We start from the raw sequence: 21,028 nt of genomic DNA on the forward strand, positions 1-21,028 counted from the left end.
GTAATATGAGGTAAGATGTCTTCCAAAAGGCATGACCGCCATGAACACAGGTGTTCACATTTCCCTTGGAGAGGGAAACTGTAGTATCAAGTTTCAAGTGATGTGTTTGACAGTTTCAAGATCTTTACTTCTAAACAGAAAATAGACCAGGGGTTATGGAGGTAAAACCGCCAAAATACTCAACAGAAAGTCAAATTTCTCAGCTAACAGCTTAAATTACTAAGAAACACACCTAATTATAAAACCAATAAAATTTGGGGAAGGGAGAACCAGATTCTTTACATCTCTGGAAGTTGAGGTTTTTGCTGGCTCTGGGAGGCTCAAGTATTTTCTTGAGAGATAAAAGTGAAATTGTTTGGGACTGCGGGATGTGAAAGTTCTTTGAAAGAATGCCATGGCAAAAAAAAAAAAAAAAAAAAACACCTTATCACAAATACCAAGAAAGTCACAAATAAAGCTTCCTCTGTTAAGTCTAATTTCTAATATCATGTAGAAGGCAACTATGCCTCTCTCACTCATAACAAAGTTACTTCTACCCAAATTTTCTTCCCTAACTAGACACTTGCCAACAGTAAACCTCCCAGTCAAAGGGCTCTGAGCAGCCTCTGAGCAGTTTCCAAACTATTTATTTTTTAAAAAATGCTTGCAAGTAGTACCCGAGATTCAAAGCAAATTAGCATTTTCTTTCTTTGGACATCTTCAAAACAAAATACAAGCAGGTTATTCTATATCACAACTCTTGTGAATTGTGCCTCTGTAGACAGTTTGTGAAAAACCTATGCAAATTCTTTAAATACCGCTGTTGCACTTAACCTCTCCCCACCCTCATATCTTCTAAGTCATCAACACAGTAACTCTATAAATAAAACTAAGACGACATGGGGCAATACTGGTAAAAAATAAATAAATAAATAAAAACCTAGCAAGGGTCTTTCATACTACCCACATTCCCAAACAAGACAATGCATTAAAGTGGAATCTTTTCGTTTATTCTGAATGTTATTGCTCCTAAAAGACTGGATGAACCTGTTATTTTTTGAATGCCCAGCACACAGCATGATTGTTAAATTTCTAGTTAAGTCCCACCAAAATGTCTTTAACACGTTTAAGAAACCTATGCCTAAAATCCAAACTCCTCCCAAGACCTCACATGATGACCAAGTCCATCTCCCACCCCTACCAATAATGACCAGTCAAATCATTCATTCAGGTTCATTCCTTCAAATCTGAACTTTTAAAAAAATATTTTTAAGGACTGCACCTACACCTTACAGACACAGGGGTGACCTGCCTGCTAGAACAATAAATAACCGATCTTATCCCTCTCCGGGGTAAATGTGGACTTTTTCTACTCAATTTTCCAACAGAACTTGGTGTCGATATTGACAGTACTTAACTTCCTGGCGAGGTCTGGAGTCTAAACAAAATTTGGACAAGCACCATAACCACCACCACTGTTCCCAGGCTAACCCCAGGGTCTCACGTGTAACTCCTGTGTGTGTTGAAAACCTTAACTGTAACCAAGGAAACTTTTCCCTTAATTGTTTTTTCTTTGAAACGATCAGCTTCAAAGTCTGAGCACAGGAAATTTTAGCCCTAGTCTCACAATTAGAGTCTATCTGAAAATAACGTCTCTGAAAATAACTAGACAATCAAGAGTTGAGATTTAAAAAAAAAAACAAAGGATGAAGGTAATTCCACTAAATTACGAAAATGCTTCAAAATTAAAGGACTGAATACGTCCACTCTTAAAACACTCCGCGTAGGCGAAGTATAGAGGGTCACAGAGGAGCTCGAAGTCCTCGAGGATTAAAAAATGACTGAAAATAACTTCACACAAAACTTTCTTATGACTCATCAATACTTAACTGATGCCTAAACTAAAATTAAGTGCGAAGAACAAGATGCCCCGGAAAATGGTTAAATTCCTCACATCCAAAAATCACCTGCAGGGCGCTGGGGGGGTCTCCGCGAAGGGGGCGGGGCTGAGCACAGCGAGTGTCGCGGGGGCCCCCGACCTCCACCCCCCGCGCCCGCGGGACCCGGAGCTGCTCCCCGCGGCCGCGCCGCGCGGGTCGGGGCCTGAGTCACGGCCGGGCCGGGCCGGGCCGGGCGGGCCGCGCCGAGCAGCCCCCGCCCGCGGCCGGGCCCGGCGCCGCCGCGTGACCTTGGCGAGGGCTCAGTGTGCGCGTCCGCGCAACGGGCGGCAGCCCCGGGCCCGCGCCCGGGAGGGGCGCCCCGACGCCCGCGGCGCGAGCGGGGAGGCCGGGCCGGCGGCGGGCGGGACGGCGCGGGGTCGGGCCGCGCCGCCGTCTCCACGGTCCGCGCCGGCGGGGCCTGCGGGTGCCGGGCCTATAAATAGACCCGCCAAGTTCTGGGGCGGCCCCCGCGGTGCGCGCCCGCCCGCCGCCCGCCCCGCGGGTCACGCTCCCGCCGCGGCCCGGGGCGCGCGAACTCCCGGCACAACTTGGGGGCGCCCCGGCCCGGCCCGCGCCCCCCGAAGGGCCGCCGGGGCCGGGCCCGACTCGCCCGGCCGCGCATTGTCCTTGCGGGCGCCCCGCGCTCCCACCCGCGGTCCCGAGAGGAGGGACGAGGGAGGAGCCGGGCCGGGCCGGGCCAGGGGACGGCACCCTCCTCCGGCGCCGCGGGCCCGGCCCGGCTCCCGGGAGGCCGCGGCCCGCGCCCGCCGCCCCTCCGCCCCCCGCCCGCGGCCCGGCCCGGCCCGGCGCGGCCCGGCGGGCTCCCTCCCCCGGCGGCGGGCCCGGCCCGCGCCGCCTCCCAAAATGGCAGGTCCCTCCCTCCCGCCCTCCGCCCGGCCGGGCTCGGCGGGGCCCGGCGGCGGCCGGCCGCGGGGGGAGCCGGCCGGGCGGGGCGCGCGCGGCGGGCCGGACACTCACCGCGACGATGGCGGGGCGCCCGCGCCGCTCCCTCCGCTGCGTCTCAGCCGCTCCCGCGCGGCCTCCGCCGCCGGCGCCGCCCGGCCGCCGCTGTCCGCCCCCGGCGCCGGCTCGCGCCGCTCCGTGCTGCCCGCCGGCCCGGGCGGGGGCGGCGGCCCCTCCCCGGCGAGCCGCAGTCGGGCCCGGCGCCCGCGGCCCGGCCCGGCGCGAGGGCGGCGGCGAGGCCGGGGCGAGGCCGGCGCGGCGTCCTCCGGCTCCGGCGATCCCACAAAATGGCGCGCGCCCCGAAGCTGCGCAGCGAGCGCCGGGCCCGGGCGGCGGCGGCGGCTCCTCGCCCGGCGAGCCGGCGCCCGCCCCCGTCCCCGCACCGGCGGCCGCGCCCGCACACTCGCGCCGCGCCGCTGGCACACGCGCCGCTCACACGCGCTCACACTCACACCGGCCCGCGCCGCGGCGGCGGCGGCAGCAGCAGCAGCAGGAACAGCGGCGGCGGCGGCGGCGGCGGCGGCGGCGGCGGCGCCCGCACCCCCCGCGCGCGGAGTCCGCTCCGGAGCCCGACCTGGGCCGCGATCCGCCGCCGCGACGGCTGCCGTCTCCCCGGATCCCCCCGCCGCTCTCGCCGCCGCCACCCCCGCCTCACTCCAATGGGGCTTTTTATTATTATTCGGGCGGGAAGCGAAAGGGTTTAAAAAAAAACCAACCAACAAAATGGCGACGGACCGACCCGGTCGCTATGGCAACTGTCAATCAAAGCGCAAAACCCCGGCTGACGTGCTGACGTCCTCCTCCCGCCCCCCGGCCCCCGGCCGGCGGGCGGGGCCTGTCGCCCGGGCAACGGCAGGTTCTGGCCCCTCCCTCCGCGCGCCCCTCCGTCCCCGACCAACCACCCAACCCCCTCAGGTCACGTGAAGGATAAATCCGGCGCTCGGGCCCGCGCCGAGTGTCAGCGGAGGGCGCGTGATCCGCGGGGGGCGGGGCGGCGGGCAAGGGGCCGCGGCCGGGGCCCGGGCCGGGCCGTGGGGGGGCGAGGCGGCGGCCCGGCCTGTGCGCAGCGCCCGCCGCCTCCCGGCCGCTCGCCGCGCCCCGCCCCGCGCCCGCGCCCACTGCGGCCCGGGGAGCGCGCGCGGCCTCCGCGCCGCCGCCCCCGAGCCCCGCGCTTCCGCGTCGGGCGCCGCAGCCCCGCCCGCGCCGGGCCGGGGGGAGCCGGGGGCGGGGAGCCGGGCGGGGCCCGGAAGCCCCCCGGGCGCGGGCGGGCCGGGGGCGCTCGCGCGGGGCCGCCGGGCCTCCCCGGGGAGGGGGCGCGGCGGGCGCGGGCCGGGCGGGGCCCCCGGGCCGGAGGACGCCCGCCGGGCGCGCGGGGGGAGCCGCCGCGGACGCCCCGGCCGGGAGGCCCCGCGGCGCCCCTGCAGCGGGGGCGGCGGTCAGGTGGGCGCTGGACGGAGCCGCCGTCCGAACTTTCCTCAGGCCGGCGCTCTGCGGGCTGCCCGGGCCCCCTCTCCGCGCGCAGCCCGCCGCCGGGCCCGGCTCCCCGCTCGCCGTGCGCCGTCCGCGCCCCCCGCTTCTCGGTGCGCCGCGGCTCGGGCCGTGCTCTGGCTCTGGTTGTGTTTCTCCCCGGTACCTCCTCCGCGGGCCGAGCGCGGCGAGGGGTGCGCCCGGGCGCGGGCATCTCCACGGGCGAGCGGCCGGGCCGCGCCGGCTACTTCGTGGTGAGACGACGGCCGCTGGCTAAAATGGGTGTTCGAGCCCTAATAAAATGGCAACCCTCACAAAGGTGACGCTAAAGGGGATGGAGAGCGTTTCTCCTACACGAAATCGCCGGATTTTCACTAGATTTTTGCCATCTTAGAGTGCGCGTGCCAGTTTTTTCTTCAGCTGGTGACAAATAACAGCGGCCACAGGTTCAATCTGAGAGGCGTGAGGGAAAACAACCCCCTCGTCAGGAAGGACTCCGGAGTTTCCCCTACAACGGTTTCCCACCTAGAGTTATTAAAACATTCGTGTAAGACGGCAGGTCCTGGAAGAAATCGAAGGAAACCTAAAATAAGTTAAGCACCGAGTAGTCAAGGGCATGGTTGACTTCAGACCGATTCTCCGCAGTGGCAAAAGTGGCCGCGCCTGTCAAAAGTTTCTTAGAGAAGCTGAGTCTCTCCAAAGCGCCCAGCTAATATAATTAAAGTCCACATTCAACTTTATTTGAAGGAGGTGGCCCAGGGTGTCCCTCTAGAGCTGAAAGATGGCTCCTTGGATTCGTCCAAGTTCACGCTGACACCTGGACAAACGGCTCCTTCCCTCCCCCTGCTCCCCACCCCACAGCTTCACCTCTGTCAGAGCACTTAAGGATTTGCAGCCTTTAACACTAAATTTAATCTGAGTCCAGTTTTTATTGCTGGTAATGAAAGAAACGTGCAAAATTAATCTTTTCGATAACCTGGGAAGACTATGACAATATCTCAACAAATGCACCCTTGTCTGGAGTCAGTGATCAGGATGAGATAGAATCTTGAAGAGCCTTGAAGAATCTTGAATAGAACACACGTTACTCTTCGTATCTAGAAAGCTGCACACACTCGCACACGCACGGGCACATGCAGGTGCACACACAGGCACGCACAGTGTGACCACCTCACACAGCATTCATCAGTGAACTGTCATGTCCTGGTTGGAAGATCGTAAATGGTTTTCTAGCTTCACCGAAAATGTAACCCGTAAATTATGCTGGCCCCAAACAAGTGAAGACAGGAAAGGATTCTGGTACAGATGTCAGTTCAGTGTTGACCAGCGTCAGTGATTAAATTCTTGCTGTCGTTGGAAAATCTCAACAGATCTGCTGATGGGTGGATGACAGAGATATTTCCTCATTCCCCTGGAAAAGCGAAGACACCCCACCACCACCACTACGCACAGATAACTCTCCACTTATCCAGTACATTCTAAGTTATCTCTAATCTTCGTAGCAAAATTACATCCCCATTAAATGGATGAGGAATCCAGTCATCCCTTTTATATGGATGAGGAATCAAGGCCTGAGTAAGCAACTGTGTCAAGGTCAACTGGTAAGTAGTGAAGCCAAGATCCCACCACCAAGACCACAACATGATTGTAAAACTCAAGTTCTCTCCACCACAACTACCTGATCCAAAATTCTTCGAAGATGGGATCTTACACAGGTGATCAGGATGAGGCCATGAGGGGGGCCCCTCACTCAGTGTGACTGGTGTCCTACAGCAAGGGGAGACCTGGGGATACAGAGACATGCACAGGGAGGATGCTGTGCAGACTGGGGGAGAGTGCCAGCAACATGCCAGGACACCAGGTTGCCTGAAGCTGCGAGAGAGGTTAGGGACAGTCGACCTCATAGCCGTCGCAGGGAACCAAGCTGCCAACACCTGGACGTTGAACTTCTGGCTCCAGAACTGTGAGCAAATCCCTGGCATCAAACCCAGCTACTTTGGGGTCCCTCCGGATGTCAGCCCCAGCAAGTGCCACATTCCCCTTGTGTGCTCACCACACCAGCCCCAATTAGAGGTAGACCCTGACTTTGCAAGGACACACAAACGGACCCCTATTCCTGTCTCTGCCCCTCATCCCCATCCCATCAAGTAAACTGGCCAGAGTCTGAGCCTCGCCTCTCCTTACAGACTTCTCAGCGAATGGCCTTGATGGCTGCCTTGTTCAACCATTCACGTATCTCAAACATGTTTTTTGATGAAAATAAGAAAGGAGTCTTATTTCAACTGGCAGTTGTAATATATCATGAATCAAGACGTGACTAGTCAGTTCTTGTACCTCAGGTCCAAAAACAAAAAATTAAAGATGTGGACATAGCAAGCAGCCTTACAATATGGAAAACAGTGAGAAGGTGAAGAGCACTCGCAGAGCTTACCCCGAAATAAGCCTCATCAATGTCTTCATTTTGGTGTATATCCTCCAGCAACTCCTCAGGGGGACATGGACATCCACGTGCAGTTTCTCACACACACACACACACACACACACACCCTCCACAGGTATCTATGTTTTATGCCTTTTTTACTTACAATTGTTTTGACATTGTTAATTAACTAAAATTTAGATAATTATTTTAACAGCTACAGATATTCCATCCATTGAATGGACCATCATTCATTTGGTTGTTTCTCCATTTTTAAGGAAGTTTTCCACTTTTTTGGTTGTTATTACAAATAAAGCTGCATAACTATTGCAGATGTACATTTTACACGTATGCCTGTGCACTTACTTCCTTGGGATAAGGGGATCCATCCTGAAAAAGCTTTGATTCATGGTGCCAAAATATCCTTCAGAAATCATTTCACCAATTTGCACTCCTAAAAGTAGTCTGTGCATATGTCTGTTTCCCCCACACACCCTAGTTTTATTTGCATTTCTTGGGCCGTGGAGTGTCTTCTTTTTTCTCACATGTGTATTGGCTGCTTGGGCCCTGCCCGTGTGCATCTCATGCTCATTTGCAGCAAAGAGGAGACAGACCATCTTTTCTATTGAGTTGTTTTTTTGTCTCACTGGAAAAAAACAAAAGCAAACTTAAATGCTGGGTGCTGTTGTTAGGCTGGTCTACGATCACTACACCACCCATCCATTATCCCAGTCCCTTCATTGCCATCCCTAGCCATCTCCCAGGTAGAGCCAGCCCACACTTCTTCCTGTTCTCACCCTACTACCTCCTCGTGACTGGGCACCTGGACCAGTGTCCTGCTGCCATTTTCCTAGCATCCTAAGGTTGCTGACCAGCTAGTTTCATGCCCGGATGTGGTTCTAATGGTACCATAACCCAAAAAAAGGACAATATTCATTACCTTGCTCTCATAGAAGAAGGCCCAGTATCACCTCATGAATTGTCATTGCCATTTTCTTTTCCTAAGAAATCAAACTAAAGGTGAAATAGAAAAATGTGAAATTATTGGATTAAGGTGTATATCTCGCACTGTTTCAGAATACCTGGACAATCGCATTTCGCAATGTTTTGGCAAGACTTGAAATCAACTTTAATATATTGATTCAAACATATACAATAGCTTCCTTGGAATCAGCAGATGGGGGGGTATGGAAATGCCCTTATGAAATTGTGAAAAACAATAAAGTACATGGAATTAAAATTAGGTAAAACACTCGGAAATCCACAAAGGTCAACTTCCTTGCAGAGTTCATTAGCTCAACAGCTGTTGAGATTTTGGGCTTTTGGGGCTTTTTAATGGAAGTTTATAGTGGATGCTATTTGCTATTTCTACAGTTTTGATGGATAAGCACATTTACTGATACTTTAGTCAACATTTTTGCTTTCTGCTTCAATTCAACTCAAAGAGATCTGTGTGGTTATAGCAGCGATGTTACTTTACTAATATTGTATTTGCAATACTTTTAGGGCAAGGCGCCAATATGTTCAATATTGTATCACTGGCACCGTATCTGGGATACTGTAAATATTGTTGCATTCTTATTTTTACGTGTGAGTGAAGACCTCCTGCTATTTCCTTCCATCCTGTGTGAGTTTTTGGCAATCATGAAACTTCAGGGGAAGCTTCCAGCGATTTGTATAGAAGCAGGAAATGTTTTCTTCCTCTTCAAATGGATGGAATTCCTCCAGTGCCAGTGTTGCTGGGGCCCAGTGGGAGGAGGAAAATTCCTCTGGAGAGATGTGGCAGAGCCAGTAATTACCTGGAGCGACTGCCCGGTGTTTCTGGAACCAGTCGTCAACTATAGATTTGGTCATTCTCACTGGACAGAGGTTCAGGCAGGATCTCTGTGTGGCCAGTGACTTCTACATCCCAAATGCAGCTTGAAAACCTCCTGCGGGCACTGTTAGCAGCTCATGGACAAGGTCAAACAGCAAAGTGCCCACCCGTGCAGGGCAGGAGACATGTCTGTCCATCCCCATGGCTGAATTTACTTGCAGGCCTTCAAAGGCAAAAGTCATCTATGTTATTTCCTCTTTAACCAAATAAAGAGCATAAAGAACAAGATAAAGAATAGGACGATAAGAGCCACTCATCCCGCAGCCTGGATAATGACTGTTTACGTCTAAAATGAAATTCAAATACAGAGTTGGAAAATCGAAACTCAACCGAAAAGAATAAAATCAAGAATCAAAGCCCACTGCCAGCGCCCCGGACTCCTCCCCGAGACTGCGGGGGACTCTTCCTCAAACACAGCATTGCCCTAAGGCCTACTGGAAAGCCTGCAAGATTCCTAGGGGCTTTGGGGTAATAGCGCACTTGTGAGGTCTCCCCCTAACCCCTCCTGATCTGACCCCTTGGCTGCCCCCACAGAGGCACCCAGAAGGCAAGGGGCTGTCGTGCCCTCAAGGGCTTACTCCTTGGCCAGACCGTCCCCTGCATTTTCCTTGCAGGGACACCAAGAGCAAAGGAAGGGCTTCCTGGGTGCAGACCCCCCACACACTTGTCTTACCCCCAGAACTCAGCTCAGGGCTGGGCATGTACTGGCCCGAAGAAATGTTTTTGTGAGACGGGAGCCCCGAAGCCTTGCAGAAGAGCGGGGGTGGTAGCGCACAGCGGAGCAGGAAATGGTTAAAAGCCAGAGACGTCCACTTCGCTGGGGCTTCCACCGCTGGCCATCTGCTTCCCGCCTGCCTGCCTTGGGTGCAGGCTTCCTGAAGATTGGGAGGGGCAGGAGCGGGAGGAGGGCTGCGGGCCTCCCACAGAGCACTGATCAGGGCTCCTGGGGCTTAGGGGTCATTGTCACGGAACCCTTTTGACAGGTTTTGGCTACAAAGAGGAGGTACAGAGGGACCCGCTGGGGGGGGGGGGGGACCGCAGCAGGAAGCTGATCACCTGGAGATGGGCAGAGGCCCTTCCTGCAGCCACCAGGAGATTTGACTTGGCCTTCTAGATAGTCCAGCCCCTAAGGGCAGGGGTGAGGGCACAGATTCGGAGGTGGGGGGGGGGGTTGCTGGAAACAGGTAGAGTGGCAGTGGTGGCCCAGCCAGAAGCTGCTGAGTTAACAATCCAAGGTCTCCATAACAGAGGGCTGAGCTGGGAGGGGTGTTATTATTCCAGCCTGCTGAGGAGAAGGCCTTGTCCAGACCCAAAGGCAGCTGAGACATCACAGACACCCGGGATGTTAGAGTGGGAAGGAGCCCCCCCAACCCTGTCAAACCCCTAATCAGTTCGGGACCCTCGGGAGACTGTACCTGCTCACTGTGCAGGCACGTCCTGTCCACATGAGGTGCTGGGGACAGTTGCATTTTCTTGCAATGAAGCAGGACCTCGGCGAGGTCGGACAAGTCTGGCCTTTCTAGTAGGGAAAAATGACCTTAATAGTAGTAATAGCAGCTGGGGAAGGAAGAAAAGCCAACAACTACGGGTGTAGCACTGAGGCGGTGGGGATGGAGTCCAGCCTGACCACAAACCGGGTGTCAGACTGGGCTGGGTGACCCAGCTGCTCTGAACCTGCTTTCTCATTGTTTAAAGGGGTTCTGTGTGACCTTTGGGAACCGTAAACGTCCATAGATGTGGGGCCCTGATAGAAAGAGGAGGATTGCACTGAAATGTTCGCTTGAGAAGCCCTGGCCAAGATACCCTCCCCTCTGAAAATAAAGAAAGAACCGCTTCCACGTCCTTCCACGTTTGGGCCTTTCCACTGTAAACGTTTTTATCGGATTATGTTCACCTAAGTGATTTTCGGCCTACGTGTAAGCATCTTCCCGAGCAGACACTCACTGCAAAAGCTATCCCACCCCCAGGCGTGATTTATCAAGATTCCAGTAACCAGTGGTCCAAAAATGTTGCGTAAAATAAGGTATTTTGAGAGAGACCCTATTCACAAAACTTTTCTTACAGAATGTTACAATTGTTCTATTTTATTACTACTGTTCTCCATCTCTTACTGTGCCTAATTTGTAAATTAAACTTTACCAGAGGTGTGTGTGGATAGAAAAACACACATTTTCTCTCAATATGGGGTTTGGCACGACCCGTGGTTTCAGGCATCCTCGGGGGGGTCTGGGCACGCATTTCCCTGGGTACGGGGAATTGCTCTCCCCATGTCTTGCACCCACTCTTTCGGAATCTTCCCTTCTGTAACTGCACAAACCGAGTCTCATTCCTTTTGCAAAAGAAAACGCACAGTTCTTGGTAGGAAGCTGTGCCTCTCCCCACCTGCACAGAGCGTGTCCCAGCCTCAACACCGCCTTTCCTCTCACGGCCTGCTCCCCCAGTGCTCCCCAGGCAGAGCCTGCCTCCCTGTGACTCCCTGCCAGGACTCCCTTCAGTTGACACATTGGAAACAACCTAGCTGTCCAACAGTAGAGGCTCAATTAAAAACTGTGGCCCAGCATGTCAACATCTAATACATAATAAAAGAGGGGACTCCTCAGTGGCACAGCAGGTTGAGCGCTGTGCTGTGAAGCTGTCCACAGCGCGGGTTCGATCCCAGCCGGCGAGAATCCCACATGGCACAGCAGACCTCTCCTGCAGCCTGCTGCTCCCCCCAGCAGTGTATTTCGGTCCTTCTGCCTGTTCTGCTCCCCGCTCTGTCTCTGGTGAATCCTCTCACCCTCCTGCGCCTCTGGCCTGTACCCCAGCTCTTGTATAAAAAATAAATAAATCTTTAAAAAAAAATACATAATAAAAGAATATTTCATGACATGAGAAAAGTGATCTGTTAGCTGATACAAGGAAGGTATAAAATCATAGATTCTATATGACTAATTATGTAATAAAAATGTACATATAAAATCAGCTTTTGTAACATTTTCCCTTGACTGATACAACTGCAAGTGATATTCTTCTTCTTTCGAACTTTTTCCAAATTTTCTGTACTCAATTATTGGTAATCGGGGGAAAAACAGAACCAATGTCCCCATAGTTTGTACCTAATGGCCTGGGCTCTTAAATCTTTGGAATATCAAAAAGTGGGTTTCTTCCACTTCTCATTTCAGAAATAATCATGCAGCAGTAAACCCCAAAATACCAGGACCCCAGTGGGCGGCCAAGCATATGTGGCCTCCTTTATTTCCCTGAGCTCTAGAGAAGGGCTCTCAGCCCCTCCTGGTGAAACTCTCATCGGCTTTCTGCAGCTTGATTTCTATTCCATGCAGCAAATGAGGTTTGGTGTACCTGGTGTACCTTCAGCCTGCCCAAGCTGTTGATCGGAGGTCCCTGGTTACCAGCTCCGGCCAGAAGCCACAGACCTCTTGCTTAAAGGAGAAAAGTACAAAAGGACGATCACACCATTGTGTGGATTTCTACACCAGTAAAATCCCAGGACATCTGAGAGTGGACTAGCCAGGAAGTAACCCTTCCAGCATCCCCTGGCACCAGGGGGGGCTTCGCCTACATTCTGCCCACAGCATCTCCAAAGAAACTGGAAATATTTTACCTGCAGAGAGAAAACCCTGTATTACACACAGTTCACAATTTTGTATATCGAAGTTCTTTTATTTTCACAAAAGGAAGTCTAAGCAGTGAGTAGCCGAACCAAAAAAAAAAAAGAAAGAAAAAGAAAGAATAAGGAATTCCCGGAGTTCTCAATTTGTCAAACCAGAGCTCACCTTCTGCCTGAGCTGGTTCTCGTCTACGACACTGTCACAGACGCAGTCACCAAGTCGCCATTTTCCCAAACTCCAGAACCTGTAAAGCCTTTTTACAAATTGAATAATAAGATACCCACAGGGATGGTCACAACCGTTTATTCATGTAATATGTTTGCCAAGTGGCAGAGAGTCTGCTCAGTGCTGGGGATGCAGAGAAGAATTAGATTGAACCCCAATCCTAAGGACTCTAAGAACAGTGGGGAAGACCCCACTAAGGAAACAACCCTAACCTGATCAACTCTGGGTGGGAAGGAAGGAGCAGGTGAGCCCTGCCTCTGGGAACCCCAGAGCCTGACGCTTTTCTCTGTCTACTCTTTTAGGCCCAACCATCTTCTCAGATTTACACTGGGAACGTAGAAGGTGTGACAGAGATTGGAGATGAGGACCAGAGGAGGAGGTATTTGTATAAAGATTATTTCTCATGAAACACTTCAGGAGAGGCCACCCCAAAATATCCCTTTCTGGTGTATTGGTTATTTTGTGCTTAGGCTGCCGCAAGGACAGCAAATGCAGGGAGAGCGTTTCTCTGAACCTCCTCTAGCTGCCTAAAAGCAGATCCTCCAAAAGAGACTCAATAATCATTGATCCCTCACTAGAAGCGACTTCAGGACGAAGATGGACCTGTCCCAGGTCTCTACGGCCATCCTCCTGCCTGTTACTCTAAGGCCCTTCCACTCTCCCACAGCCCTCCCTCAGAGGCCTGTATCCCCTTCTCCTACGAAGACAGCATGAGAGTCCAAATCTCATCACGTGCCCCCACGATGCCCCCGCGCACCTGAGAGTAAAGCGAGCAGTTTGCACACCTTTGCTCCCAGGGGCCTGCGGGGGGGGTGGGGGTGGACATGCCAGCTCTCCAGCTGGGGCCAAGGGAAGCCTCCCTCCCCACGCTGGCATCTCGGGGCTCCACAGTTGGCGACATCAGGTCACCCCTGGGGCTGGTGTTCTTTCTTTCCAGCACCTGCACACTGTTCTCTCTCAGGACCTGATGGGGAGAAGGCAGAAGAGGTGGAGGAGGCCGCATTCTCCCCATTCAAAGCCTTCTGGAAAGACACCGCTCCCCACAGCCTCGCTTCACACTGACCCAGGAACTTCCACCCGAGTTTTTCACGGTTTGGGGTCGGTGTTGACCAGCCCCGCTCTAGAAAGGAGAAGGGGAAGAAACGGCCTCAGCAGTGCTGGAGGGGCTCTTCAGCTTCCACTTTTTGTATTTCATCTTCCAATTTTTTGTGGCCAATAATATATGGAAGCAATTGATTTTTGAACATTGACCGTGTAATCCAGTTTGGCTTCATCCACTGATTAGCTCCTATAACTTGTGAGTGCTTTTGAATTTTCTGTGCACGCAATCATCTTATCTGTGAAAAATACTTTCATTTGCAAACTACAGTTGACCGTCGAACATCAGCATTTGAACTACATGAGTCCCCTTGTACACAGGTTTACTGAAAACAGACACATGAACTTAGGTTGCTGATAAACACAGTACAATTATAAATGGATTTTCTCTTCCGATTTTCTACAAAAATGCTTTTTCTGTCTAGCTTACTTTATTGTTAGTACATAGAACATAATCTGTGTATCATACAAATATGTTCGTTGACTGTGTTATAGAGAGGGTTTCCTGTCAGCTGGTCAGGCTTCAGATCAACAGTAGCTAGTTTTGGGAGAGTCAGAAGTTACACATGGATTTTAGACTGCACAGGGCTTGGTACCCCCAATCCTCAACATTGTTCAAGGGCCATCTATCTATACATGTTTTTTATTACTTTTTACTTCCATTACTGCACTGACATGCCCCTACAGTAAATCATAAAATGAGTAGTAAGTGGTGGCAGCAAACATTTTTTGTCTTGTCTGACCTAGAAGGGAACACTGTCAATAGTTCACAATTTAGAACTTCATTAGACATAGGATTGTTTTAAAGATTTATTTATGTATGCACACAAGAACTGGGGTACAGGCCAGAGGTGCGGGGGATGAGAGGATACTCCAGAGACAGAGTGGGGAACCAAACAGGCGGATCCACTGAAATCCACTGCTGAGGGGAGCAGCGGGGAGACAGGAGAGGTCTGCTGCACCCTGTGGGTCAGCTCCCTGGCTGGGGATCAAATCGTGCTGGATTGGCTGCGGTTAGCTTGATAGTGCTGAGACTTAGCCCCTTGTACCATAGGATTTTTGTATATGCCCTGATTGAATTGAGGAAGTTTCCTTCTACTCCTGCTTTCTAAGTGTCTGTCATGAACAGGTATTGACTTCTACTGGGGCCTTTTCAACATTTAATGATATGATTTCTCATGTTTTTCTCCTTTATTTTGCTGCTGGTTCCTTTTCATAAGAGCTTTTCAAATGTTAAACTTACTTGGCCACGATGAGTTAACTTTTTTATAAAGTGCTGTATTTAATTTGCTAATGTTTTGTTTAAGATTTTAATGTCTATCAGGGATAGTTTCCATAATTTTCTTTCCTTATAATGTTCTTGTCATGTTCTAGTCTCAGTCATGCTGGCCTCATGCAATGAGTTAGGAAACATCCCTCTTCTCTCCTTTCTGTGAAAGAGTTGTGTAAGATTGGAGTCATTTTTCCCTTAAATTTTTAGGAAGAATTTAGCAGAAATGTCTCCAGAGTCTTTATGGAGGGACTGTTTTTAATAGATTTATTTATTAGCTATTTATTCAGGTGTTATATTCCTTCTTTTATCAGTTTTGATAAATTTGTCTTTCAAAGAATTTGTCAATTTCATTTACTTCAAGTTTATTTTTATCTAATTTCCTTCTGTTTTCCTTTTCATTTTTGTAATTGGAATTATCTATATAGTATGGTACATTTGCATTTTAAAAAATAAAGAAAGCATATATATAAATATATACTATGCACATGAATACATATAGATATGCTTTTATTTCCATAGAATAGCTCTGAAAGACTGCACGAAAAGCTGGTGAAAGTGGCTCCCTTTGGGGGAGGGGTCTGTGTGGCTGAAGCACAAGGTGAAGAGGATGATTTAGCTGACTTTTCTCTAACTGAATATTTCCAATCTTGTGTCTTGTGTTTGTATTGCTAATGCAGCCTCCCAGAGTACTTTAAAAAAGAAAAGATTTGACATTATTGATAGTAATAGTTGAAGTGGAAAAAACAAACAAAAAAACATGGCAATTGACTTCAAAGTTGACATGAGAAAGAACTGGATGGATTCAAGAAACAAGTAAAAAATAATATAAAGAGAGATCCCATGGTACCCCAGGACTTGGTGATTGACTGCATTGGGGAAGGAGAGCTGGGGGTGGGGGGTCTGGGGGGATGAGAGTGAGAATGAGAGAGATCTTCAAAATCAGCTTCCCCCAGTAGACAGGGAAACCATTCTTAAACCAGGAAATATTGAGAGAGAGAGAGAGTTAGTGAGAGGATTATTTGGAGCTCGGCTTTGGGATCTTCTGAGTTTAATCCACGTGGAGATGCTGGGTAGACAGTTGTGTGTCCCCAGAGGAGCTCCTAAGAAAGACTAGAGGTCATTTGCTGAACTTCTGTATGTTCAAATGACTTTTCAAGGCATGAAGATAGATAGGACAGATGAAGAGAGAACCCACGTGAAGTCCTCAGAAATTCCAACATTTAAAGATCCAAGGAGGTTAGAGGGATGGGTGGAGTTGGCAAAGAACATGGAGAAGCGGCCTTAGAGGAGGAGGAGCAAAAGGAGGTGGTGACATTGCAGTCCAAAGACTGATTATTGTCATCATTATTATTTTATTTAGTTAACTCAAGAATTTCAAACATGGGTGAACTGAATTGAATTGAATTGCTGGATTCACCAAAGGAAAAATGAGTCTGAGGCTGAGGGGTCTGGTGTTTCCACTGCTTGAGCTCACCTTCTTATACTCAGCACCCAGCTCAGACTCAAGGTGGGCAGCCTGACTGACCTGTGGTCTTTCCTGGAGAGCTTGGAGGTGGCTGCCCAGTCCTGCTCCTTCCACTTCTCCCAGCAGCCACCCCAGCTAATCAGACTTCCACACGGCAGAACAGATCACACCAAACTATCTCCCTTGTTTTTCCCTTGGTTCTCCTCATCCCAATCAACCATCGAGCCCTGCCCGCCCAAGGTACACCATCACCTTGGAGCTGACCTTCTCTTGCCTAACACCTCGAGCTTTCTTCCTGGCCTCTGGGCATCTCAAGGCTTTCTCTATCCCATTAATCCTGCAAGCAACCTTTGAGTAATCTTCTGAAAAGATAATTTTGTCATATTTAGCCCTAGTTCAGAAGTCTACAGTGGTTCCATGCTGCCAATGTTAGGGTTCACAATCTTTATCCTGACATCACGACTTGACTCACCTGCTCACCTGTTCCCTGTTCTTGCCATATCCAACGGACTATAGCCAACTGTTGCCTAGTCAGTCTTCACCTCTATTTCTTGTTTACATTGCTCTCTTTTCTGCCTGGAAAACCCCGTGCCCTCTTGAAATTCTACTCATCTGTCAAGGTGAATTTCGAATGCTAAATCTTCAGTGAAAACTTCCCCAGTCGTCTCTGGTCTTGCACTTTTTCTGTGATATGGAAGTGCTGGCGTTACAGTTACTTGGATGATGGTCTGGATCATCTATCATTTTACTTGAAGCACATGTTTTCAGTAAAATCCTTTTTTTTATGATTTATTTCATTTATGCAAGAGCTGGGGTACAGGCCAGAGGCGTAGGAGGGTGAGAGGATTCACCAGAGACAGAGTGGGGAGCAGAACAGGCAGATTGACTGAAATACACTGCTGAAGGGAGCAGCGGGCGAGACAGGAGAGGTCTGCTTCATTGTGTGGGATTCTTGCTGGCCAGCTGGGATCGAACCCACGCTACAAAGGCTGCGGACAGCTTCACAGTGCTGCACTCAACCCGCTGTGCCACCAGGGAGGCCCTGTTTTCAGTAAAATCTTATTGCTTTGTGCACTAATTTAGGGCAGGGCACCTGTCCACACTCCTTGTAGCCTTTGCTTGAGGCAGTACCACTCCTTATTCATCATAAGGCTCCAAACAGGTTTGTTTAACTAACTAGCTAAACATTTCCCACATGTGCCATTTAAACATATAAAACAGCATTTTCACATACTTCCTAATCTCACTGCATCGCTCCATATTCTAATCATGGTTCCTAATAAAAAGGAATCAAATATGGTCCTTGATGAAAAAAAAAAAAAAAAACACCGGAATTTTTCCATTGCTACCATGACATTCTTTTTGAGAGAAGAAAGGAACATTTAAATTTTAAACTGGGGCCTCCCTGGTGGCGCAAGGGGTTAAGCACAGCACTGTGAAGCTATCTGCAACCTCTGCAGCACAAGTTCTATCGCCGGCCCTCCAGAGAGCTACCCACATGGCGCAGCAGACCTCTCCTGGCTCACCCGCTGCTCCCTTCAGCAGTGTATTTCTGTCATTCCACCTGTTCTGTTCCCCACTCTGTCTCTGGTGAATCCTGTCACCCCTGCACCCCTAGCCTGTACCCCAGTTCTTGTATGCATACATAAATAAATCTTAAAAAAATATTTTTTAAAACACCTCAAGGTTACATCCTATTTGTCAATTTGAGATCTCTCACGTCCTTCCAAGTTAGGGTGTTTGACTCGCTCCACCACTGGATACCAATTTATTGTTGAGCTCACGTAAGTTTTAAATGTTTTAGTGGTGGGGAATGAATTTGACATCAACATTTGTGAAATACCCCCTACTAACACTAGCAAGTTTTCACTAAAGAATCTTAAAAACATATTCCATTAACATTTTTAACAGAGGAATAATCGACATACAGTCAGTGCACAAATCTCGCATGATTGGCTTAAGGAACTCCCACCAGTGTGTGCACTGTTTTGCCATCACTCAGACAGCACGCAGCAGTGTATTTTGAGCACCCAGAAGGGTCCTGCCCTCTCCCAACCAATATCCACCCCACAGGGAGCCTCCACTTCTTTGGTGGTAGATTTTGCCTAACCTTGAGCTGCATAAAAGTGGGACTATATAGTTTGTAGTCTTTTGTGTCTGCCTTTGTCACTCTGTATTATGAGTTTTGGTAGAGTGTTGTCTTATCACATTGCTGCAAGTCACGCTACCTTTGTTACCAGGTACTTGTGGCTGCAACTGATCATACATTATGCTTGTTTAATAAATATATTGGTATTTCCTTTGCATTCCCTAAATTTTATACATGTGGATGCATGGCAGTTGTGGATATAAAATTTCTTATTTTACCCCCCAAGCAATAGCACCTGAGAGATTGAAGAATATTACTAACATTATCCTTAATGTTTATTTTAGGAAATGTTCGTAAGTTTTAAGGATAGTTTGTCTGCAGTTTTCATCCTAGGTATTGATTGACTAGGAAACACTAAGCAACTTAAAATATATTACTCACCTCTCCTCCACATTGCTTACTTTTGTCTAGGGGAATGTAATGTCTCCAGTGTTCTCCACATACAAACAAATCACCCAAAATATGTTGTCATCCTATTAGTTGACTTTCACTAAGTTGTGCTATAATAACAAACCACCCCCAAATTTCAGTGGCTTACCACAACTAAGTCGTAGCTCTTCTTCAAAACAGGAAAGCCAGTATGGTTCTGTATTGGGTGTTCTTTATTTTAGGACCAAGGCTGAAAGTGAAGTGTCTGTTGAGACTTGCAGACTCTAGGTAGAGGGCAAAGCGCATGTGGAAGTCCTTCACACTTGTGCTGCTATGCGGCACACTTGTGTTAACCGAAGGAAGTCATATGACCGAGTGTGAAGTAAAAAGGGAAGGAGAATCTTCCTGTAGGATGAGCCCCAGGAGAAAAGCAATGAATACACTGATAATGCACTCTACCTCCAGTGTCATTATCATCACTACCACTCATGGTAGGTGCTAGAGTCCATGTCCCGGGAGAGTTTGCCTCTTTCCTCACCCTAAAGTCTGTGGGAATGCTTCATTCATGATGATACATCTCTCTCACTCTCCACATTTATTTTTTTTTAAGATTTATTTATTCATTTACACAAGGCACGGGAGGGTGAGAGGATTCACCAGAGACAGAGTGGGGTACAGAACAGGCAGACTGATGAAATACACTGCTGAGGGGAGCAGCGGGCGTGACAGGAGAGGTCTGCTGAGTCATGTGGGATCCTCACTGGCCAGCCAGGATCGAACCAGCACTGTAGAAGCTGTGAACAGCTTCACAGTGCAGCGCTCAACCACCTGCGCCACCAGAGGAGGTCCTCACTCTCCACATTTCAAAGTAAAATGTGAATAGTCCAACATGTAAGAACATTAATTTGTTTTCTTAGCCTTCTCATTTTCATGCATGTGTACAAATCTTGGGTAAGCAGCCATTTGAGGAAGCCAATCTATATCTGAATTCATAAATAATATCAACAACTGGTCTTTACAGAAGGGAAAATAACATATGTGAACCAGCAGACTCCTGCTGCTTACATGTTACCTGGCTATGGGTTCACAATAAGTGAGCAGAATGGTCAAAGTGATTGCCCAACAGGCTAGATGTTTTCCCTGGCTTAACTGGAGAGTTAATTGTGATGGTAAAGTGTGGATAAATATCTATTCCATTTGTCCAAAGTGAGACTGTCAAGCTTTAGAAAGCATGAACTCAAAGTCACCTTTTCGTAGCTATAACTTATCAACCCTGGGTGTAGGAGAATATATGGGGGATTGGTGATATGATAACTTTTGGATGACAAATCTTTGGGCATTCTATAACTTTTAGATAGGAAGTGAATACAGAGAAGAGACTACTACTCAAACGATTCTACCTCAGCATTGTGCTACATCAAGAACACTGTCTAGTGCATTTTGTTGTATGGGAATGCACTTTCCTGTTTTCCACAGTGAGATATTTTCCTCTAACACTAGGGATATGAAGCCACTAATTTGGTGACAAATTTAGGAAAATACCTGAATACACTCAACTTAGATCTGCCCTAGAGCTCCTTGGGAAGTTGCTTACAAGAACAAAACAACCCCTATTATGACCTCATGCATAGATGGCACCCCCATAATAAGGAGGCTTGATCCTATCCAGAACTACTTATACTAGATAAGAATGTCCAACTTACCTGATATTTAATATTGACAAGCTAACCTGTCAAACAATCTTAAAGTTTTGTTTTACAGCTTGGCCTCCATCAATAATAAAGATAGTATGTTGGCCTACATAACTTTTCTTCAAGCTATACATAAGCTATGTGGGAAAAGGGAGAATTCATTAGCTGCCAACTGAAAATCTCCAACATATGAAATAAATTTAAAATTTTAATCCTTTCATTTGAGAGACAAATGAAATAGTGGAAGTCAGGTTGAAGCCTGCCAAGATATAGGGATGAACCTATATCTTCCTGAAACCTGGCACACCTCAATTCCTAACTGTGTATTTCATGTAGAAAAAAATGAAGCTCTCTCTGGTGGAACATATTTGAAGACTCTACAGGTGATTATTTTTTAAATATTCAATGACTGATATATAATAAAAATCAATACATTTTCAAAGAAACAAGACCATATAACATATAATGAATAAAATATTAATAAACAATAGAAACAGACCTCT

The 21,028-nt window shown here is 49.1% G+C and overlaps 1 protein-coding gene across 5 annotated transcripts in view; it reads right to left on the minus strand.

Moving 5' to 3' along the window:
* Nucleotides 1-3,666, minus strand: part of DYRK1A (dual specificity tyrosine phosphorylation regulated kinase 1A) — a 122,180-nt gene extending 118,514 nt beyond the window's left edge. For 2 of the 5 annotated variants that reach the window (XM_037524948.2, XM_037524946.2), the window contains exon 1: nucleotides 2,898-2,952. The gene's annotated coding sequence lies outside the window, so the exon portion shown is untranslated. Of the gene's footprint in view, nucleotides 1-2,897; nucleotides 2,953-3,456; nucleotides 3,475-3,598 lie in introns of those variants that run through there. The other 3 variants (XM_054700275.1, XM_054700274.1, XM_037524950.2) reach the window with 3 other exon arrangements.
* Between the last annotated feature and the right edge of the window lie 17,362 nt (nucleotides 3,667-21,028).

Source organism: Talpa occidentalis, unplaced genomic scaffold (assembly GCF_014898055.3).
Source record: "Talpa occidentalis isolate TD23 unplaced genomic scaffold, MPIMG_talOcc4v2.1 talOcc4.4, whole genome shotgun sequence".
NCBI lineage: Eukaryota > Metazoa > Chordata > Mammalia > Eulipotyphla > Talpidae > Talpa > Talpa occidentalis.